The sequence below is a fragment of the Cyprinus carpio genome, chromosome A9 (genome assembly GCF_018340385.1).
Source record: "Cyprinus carpio isolate SPL01 chromosome A9, ASM1834038v1, whole genome shotgun sequence".
In the NCBI taxonomy this organism is placed as follows: Eukaryota; Metazoa; Chordata; class Actinopteri; order Cypriniformes; family Cyprinidae; genus Cyprinus; species Cyprinus carpio.
In genome coordinates, this window is record NC_056580.1 from 524,700 (window position 1) to 532,448 (window position 7,749).

At 46.1% G+C, this 7,749-nt stretch overlaps 1 pseudogene; it reads right to left on the reverse strand.

Annotated features, from left to right (window-relative positions):
- Window positions 1–522: 522 nt before the first annotated feature.
- LOC122146055 lies at window positions 523–6,704 on the reverse strand (annotated as a pseudogene).
- Window positions 6,705–7,749: the final 1,045 nt, after the last annotated feature.

Consider the following 7,749-nt stretch of genomic DNA (forward strand, 5'->3'; position numbering starts at 1 on the left):
AGAAAAGTCGGCATTGTAACGTTAGGTTCAGGAAACAGTCCTCCGTAAAATGCATTGCACACACAAATATTTCTGTTGAACTGTTCTGGAACAGTGTTGTAAATACAACTTAGCCACTGATTTCTAGTTGTGTCCTCTTTTGGAAGGCCAAACAAAGTAGTTTTGCTTTCACAATGAAACACACAGTCTCTCCACGACATGGCGGCGGTGGCGGCAATACTACAGCGAGAATCAAAGTTATGTCTTCTTTCTTTGCGTGAACATCTGGGCAGTGTTATGCAAATCTTCCCACACAGTGATGTAGACATGTGGTGGCGTGTTTAAATGAGGCATTTTAGGAGGGCGTGGGCAAGTCTTAAATTTTATAAAGAATATATCTTTGGGTTTGAGACTTTAGTCTTTGCAACTTTAGGGCTCTTATCTATTCACAAACAGCTTGTAGCACTCCAAAGAGAAAGGAAAACTTGAAATCGCATCATATGATCCCTTTAATATTAGAATAAAATGACAGTACAACAAATATTACTGTGATAGCATGTTATTTTTTTTTGCATTATACATTTCTTTAAAAAAAAAAAAAAACATTAAAAAATAGATCTAATTTTCTTTAGGCTATTCTATTGATTGTGAGGTGAAAATCACCAGTGTATGTGTGTGTGTGTATGCCATTTACTTGGTCACCATATAAAGCTGCTCAACAATGTCTAATCTGTGGCAGCATGTAATCCGCTTTATCTGTGCTGCTAAAAGTAGGGGTCAGTGAGAACATTTAACAGAACATCTTGGATGAGTTTAACACTATAAAATCTGCTACAATAGCAGGTACTTACAGAGTCAGCAACAACATCAACAGGACTAAGAGGTGAAGGAGGACATGAAGGAGAGGGAGAGAGAGGATGGAGAGGCAGATTCAGAGTGATGGTTGGAGATGGAGAACGGAAGAAAGGAAAATAATCCCTCGTATGAAAATAACCAGAGGAGATATTAAACAAAGATTTTGGTGGAAGAGAGAAAGATAGCATGATGATGGGCTAGGATTCAAAGGAATAGGTGTGTGTTTTGATGGGGGATGGTCATCTAAGCCTGGTTCTCTAGAAATAAAAGCAGGCAAATTGATAGACACAATCTCTCTTTCACTGCTGTACTTTTCAATTAAATCATGTCTATCAAAGCAGAAAGGGGTGGGGCTCAGTGTGTCTGCAACAAAAGAGAGATTTCACTTTTATTTCAAGCTTGTGCCAACTGTTTTCGCTGGTTATCTGACTGTATCTCCCTGTATGTCTCTCTGAGCTGTTGTGTGGGGCAGCAGATGGTCGCTAATCATTAGAGCATTGTCAGGGCTCTGATGGGCCTGATAACCACTGTGCACTGCTTGGAATGGCAGGTGCACGACCCTGGCCCCCACCATCTGCTTGCCTAGCTCCTAACATACACTATTCTTGGGGGGAAGCTTCTTAGGAAGCCCCTCACAGACGCACTGAGCTCTCTGAGATGAGTTCTTGGGATGTCCTAATAGTAGTTTTTTTGTTTTTTTTTTTTTTTAAGACATTATTTACTCTCTTCTCTTAGTGCTATTATAAACACAGAAATGAAAAGAAGCCAATCTAAGGAAATAAAAGATAGCTAAAAGCGTCAATACCCACAGTGCTCTCAATGCTGATCTTTCTCTAGCCTTCTATATGCAAAGCCAGGTCAGGGGTGACCAGTTTGATTTACAACACACTGGCTGAGTATTTTAAAATTCAATGACTCAGTGTGGACGCAGATATAAAAAAAACACTGAAATAAATATGACAGAGTGTGACAAAAACCAATCAGTCCTAACAAGATAAAGCGTCATCATAAACCCGAGTCAAACATCCTGCACACTATGTAAATATGAAGTTGTGTTTGTTAAAGTATGCGTCTGCTTCCCATTCACAAACGTACTATTCAAATCAGTGTGTGTAAAAGTGTCGGGAGGAGGGAAGGTGTGGAATGTGGCATTACAGATGCTGGCGTAGTAAACAGAGCACAGCCTATCTGTGGATCCCATACCTATAAGTTTCTATCAGGAAGACTAGCAGGCCATTCTACGGAAATAAGAGCTCTGTTCTGTCTTTGTGGATCATCTTTTGTTTTAGTGGAATGTTCTTGGTGACCAATCACAGGGCAGGATTGCTGAGCGCTAGCGAGTACGTGTCGATGTTTGTGCAAGTTTTCTTTGTGGTCTCCTCCCACTGTTCTAGGGCTTCCGTGGCCTGCGGCTATGTCTTTCTGCTCCGTCCACTTGTGGAGGTAAACAGAGAACTGCAGAAACACACCCTAGAGAGCATAATTGAGCTTCTGATGTTGTCTGTTTGCCTTGTATGGTGTATGAGCTGCTTTAAGAGGCTTCTGCTTCTAGACTCTTTTGTGAAGTGTCATTCAAAAGAAAAGTCGCTCTGTCCTTCGAGTGTAATCTTTCACCTTGACTTTTTTGTCAGTGCAAAGGTCTCAGTAAAATGTAGAGTACTCATTTTATACACTTAAATACACCCTGCATGCAATCCCACGTATGCAAAGTCACGCTTGACAAGAAAACACCTCCTATCTTACTACTTTTTTCAGTGTGTAACGTCCACGTGAGTCTATATCTGGTGTCTATCAGCACATGTTTTATCTCTGCGCTACACAAACAACTTTGTTTTTCAAGTCCTGCTGGAAAACAAAAGCTGGGTCATTCCTTATAAAAAAAAACCTGGCAGGTTGGAAAAACAACCCGACGTTAACCTCTCCGAACGACCTTTGCACACGTTCTGCATTCCATCCCTGAAACCTTCTACCTGAAAATTCATAAACAACTGACTCACTTGTTTGTAGCTGAGCTACTGTTCACTCAAGTATGACACAATGACTAATTCTGATTCAGAGAATGAGTCAAGGTATGATGCAAATATTGAGAATAATTCCTCTTTTGCTGGATTACTGACATGCGGATATGAGCGCTCGCTCTCTCTTTTACATTTACATCCTCTAAATCTGACCGCATCCCACAGATCCCTCATCCTCACACTATTGTCAACAAAATGAACATTTCAACAAATAAGCAGCTCCAGTGCAGAGGAATAAAACCTTTAACTGACCTGTTTTCATCCAAAACACTCTGCAGGAATGGATAAAGCAATCAGTCTCTGAGAATAAAAACTGCGCCACAGCTTTTAAAGAGGCTTTTTCCATCATTCTGACACTCAAGTTGTTCAGTTAGCTCGCTCACATTCATCTGGTGCACAAGTAATGTGCTGTCGTTATTTAAGCAAAAAATAAACTTTCATGTCATGTGGCACATTAACACCGCTAAATCATCATTCTGAATAATTCAAAGCATAACATTTGAAAATAGTGTGAAAGGAATGTCACTAAACATTAAGTAATGAAGGTAGTGAGATTGCACATCACCATGTATCTCTCTTTTTTTAAAATTCAGAAAAGTTTTACCTTTTACTATTGTTGCTGTCTCCTTGAACCCAAGGCTGGCATACGGACTGACGTGTATTCCATTGATGCCCTCTTTACAGCAGCTGGTAGTTTTTGAACCGGACAAGAGAATCACAGCTGGCAAGTCCTCCATCCATCAAGTTTAAGGAAATGTAGTTAAGTCCATTCTGGAAGCCAGCCGACGTCTCCCTGCACATGGGACTGTTATACTCTTCATCCGATCCTTCGCTGTTCCTCACAGAAACAGACACGTTCTCCACAGAGGCCGAACCATGCCGCTTGGCATCATGTGCGAAGGAGGGAAAAACTGGTGTTACGGTGGTAGTTGAGGAGAATGTCTCTGAACTGTGCCGCCTGCGTCCCTGGGGGTCGGCACGAATCACCTTGGCACCTCGGTCAGGGTCCACCAAGGCCAGAGTGGTACCATGCAGCAGAAAAGCCTCAACGGCAGGCACTCCCACAGTCTCTTCTAGGGTCAGCCTCTGCATGCAAGAGGATAGGGTTGATGGTCCTGCCCACCTTCTGAGGGCTGCGAGACAGGCTGCGGAGGGGAAGCAGGCACGCCGAATGTCATCTCTGTGTAATCGTCTTTAGCTTTGTCAACCGGGCCCACTGGTGCCACCTGTGCAGTGAGGTGGTACCTTTCGTCTTCCTCCTCTTCCTCGGGGTTGGCGGGGCAGGGTGTGAGCTCTGGAAGTGGCTCCAAACGATTAGATGGAGCAGCATTTCCAGATTTGGGTGACAGCGAACTCACATCAATGTTCATGTAATCAGAGAGGGGGGACGTCCCTGTGATCAGAGGATGATCCAAGGGATGAGGATGGGCTTCTCGGACGAAGCAGTGGAGGGGGGAGTGCAAATTTCAGCAACATGTCCAAAGTCTATGTTTATGTACTCACCAGGACTTTTTTGGCTCAGAGGGGAGGGGATGCTCATTCATGCTAGGTAATGTTTTGGTAACATGTCCAGGGAGAGGCGGTGGGCCGGCCTGATCCTGTGCCGGTGGATGAAGCTGTCTGTGCGGCTTTGTCTTAGAGGTGATTGGGCAGGGGAGGATGCTGTGCTTACTGACTCCTCTATTTATCCTGTTACTTTGAGGATTCATGACAACATACTGATCATTGTCCGCATCCTTTAGAGCCTGCTGGGGCTTCTGACAGCGGGGCAGAGAGTTAAACGAGTGAAGCTGTCTGAGACAGGGGGACTGCTCCATACCCACAGGGCTCAGGGAGTAGTCTGGTGGTGTGACCGAATCTACAGGGGACATGTTGAGGTACTCACCATTCCGTCAGTTTTTTCCCCATCAGAGCTGTCGATGGAGAAACTTAGAGCCGCACAGCATCCTTATGTAGCCCACTGTCATCCAGAGAACACTGCTGGGGGAATTGGTTCTGTAAACCATTAGCTATAGTGAGGGGGTGTGTCCTGGGGTTGATTATCTGCTTCGGAGCAGAAACGCACATTGGGCTCATAGGCATGTAGTTGTCAGCCTTCCCCCCTTGTGGAGCTACACCTGGTGTCATTGGCATGTAGCCATCGTCACCCAGATTACTGCTGGAACTTTTCAGTAACCATCCAATTTTAATGTCCCCGTAATCCTCAGGATATGTGACCTTTGGGGATGCGGTGTGAGAGCTGCGCCCCGAATGGCCTCCAGTTGTATAAGTGGCTCTCATGAGCGTGTATTCATCCAGTGAACCTGAGGACACTTGTGATGGCACCCTCTTCTGGTAAGGCATGGTGAGAGAGTGTGTCCTCTTCCTGTAGGCATTTTCCCAAATTTCCTTTTGCCTTCCTCAGCTGCTGCCCGGACGCTTCGCCGTCCACAGCTGTTTGGCCTCTCCATAATCATGTATCCGTGCAGGTCGCTGCCCTCCTGTGAGGGGGGTGTGTCAGCCAGTGATTCCGGTGTGTTGCTTCGGTTTGCTGCTAAAAGGTGCCGTATATCACCCGGGCTGGAGCCACACTCATCGCAGGAGATAAAGCCAGCATCGCTGGGGGAGCCCGAAATGGAAGCAGTGCAGCTGGAGGGGCGAGGGCCACTTTCTATGTTACTGCTGCAGGAAAGGCTGACAGGGCTGGCAGCTGAGGGAGGGGAGTGAGACACAGGCATGCACATGGATTTGCTATGATGCAGGGATGACGACTCGAATGTTCTGCATGGGCGAGCTGTCACTGTGTTTGGAGCGGCTCAAATGCGTCCTGTTCACGCACGGTGCTGATGGGGCTGCCTGTAGTGCCGTCACCCTCGCTCGCCGCTCGGAACCTACAGGACGTCAGTTTTCGTCACGGGAGAAGTAGGCGCCACGCTGTCAGTGCGCGAGCGCCCGCTGCGGCCCAGTCTGACTCGGCGGGAGGTTTGTTAAAGTGCCGCCTGGTGGGCACAGAGATGGGGTTAGTACCTGAGGACTGGCTTTTTGCTGCGCGCGGCGGAACTCTGACATCTCTTTCATGGCTTTTCATTTCGCCTCTAAAATAGTCTCGTGAATGTTTTGCGCCACCACAGAGTCATCCGCCTGCCATCCACAACTCGCCGGGTCCGATCGACGCGCGGACCGGCCCACCTCGATGAAGAAGAACTGTCCGAGTGTCCGCATCGGCGGATGTTCATCAGCTGTAAAATCACAGACGCCGCCTCCGTGTTGATTTTGACGAAGCTGATCGTCCCGCTGGTTAAACACAGCCTGTAAACGCCCGTTAAGTTCCTGCTCTGTGTCCGAGTCCTTTAGATTTTTCAAATTGACCTGCCAAACCTCCTTGTAAGTGGCGGAGACGGGCGTTTCACACGCCGTAGTTCGCCCTCATCAAAGCCGACGATGGGGATGACGCCGAATTACACGCGGAGCCGTCGCTCACTTTCCCCCCTCGTTCATTAAATCCGTTTAAGGACCGAGTAACCAGTCCTCCTGTTCCTGCTCGTTTTCGGCAGCCACGGCAAAATACTCGTCCCCCTTAGTGTAAAGAGCGATCAGTGTTTGTGTTTTGGCATCGGCTCTCTTGTTGATGTTCAGGCACGAGTCCAAAGGTATAACCCGTTTAGCAGCCGACTTGTTTTTCCATTTCTTCTCGCTCTCGTAATATTCAAGCCGGGCGCGACAGCCCTCGCTCGGCTCCCTGAGCACAAAAAAACGCTTGTGTCCGTGCTTCTGTTTCCTCAGTAAGCCGCATTTCTTAACGTGGTTGTTGTTCTTCACGGTCATATTTGAAATCAGCTGTCCTCTCGTCGGCGGCGGACTCGCCATTCTCATATGCCTGTTGAAGAAAAAACTCTCACTTTTCCTTAAACTTGTGCTGTCAGTCAGTTTATAACCTGTCAGACTCTCTTATGTACCCGGCTCGGAGTGCGCGTTCGGTGCGAGGAGCGGTTTAAACAGTAAAATAACACAACACATCTCGCTAAGTGAGTGGAGTGGAGAGAGAAAAACAACATGTGACGTTCCCCCCTACACATCCAAAGCTTTGTGTTACCAAAAAAAAAAAAAAGAAAGAAAGAAAAAAATACGCCCAACACACACTAGGCGTGTGCAAGGCGGTGCGGGAAGGCGGACCTATGAACCCGCCCCTTTAACAGCTCATTGGGCTCATTGGTGGAAATGTTTGATTGACAGTAGCGCGAACCAATCACTTTCTACTCATATTCGCCGCTCCGCCCCCTCTGGAACAACCCGAAGGCACCGGAGGATTGGTCATAGGATCGCGACACACTGTGCGTGCTGCTCAGAGAGCCGCTCACGTTTTTACGGTATTACATTTTGCTCAAATTTGCCAACGGAATAAAATGACTGTGAATAGTCTATGGTTTCAGTATTTTGGGGGTCGTTTTTAAGGGACAGCTGGGGGGGTTGGATTAAAACACAACCAGTAAGTTACTGACTAGTGGCGCAAGATTCCCTTCATTTTGTAATTCGTTCGTTAACTCCCATCGTACTCGTTTTGTGTTCATAATTCGTGTATGGTTTTTGTAAAGTCAAACCTCTGATAAGCTATCGGAATGCGTTTTCAGCTGCATAGAGGCTGGGTCCCTGTCATGGAATGTCGCAAGACTCAATATTGTTTCTGTGAATGGGTTCTAGATCTAAGCATTTGCTATGTTATTTTACTGTTTTAAATTATCGTGCAAATGTTCTTATGTGTGGGTTTTGTGCTAGTGAAACTTTGAATAGCAAAATGCCGCCCTTTTTAATTTTATTTTTTACATTTAAAGCCATTTCCAAATGTAACATAAACTAGCCTAAGCCTTTTTATTTTAATTATAATGCTGGTTAGTTTTTATTTGTAGCTAATTTTATTACT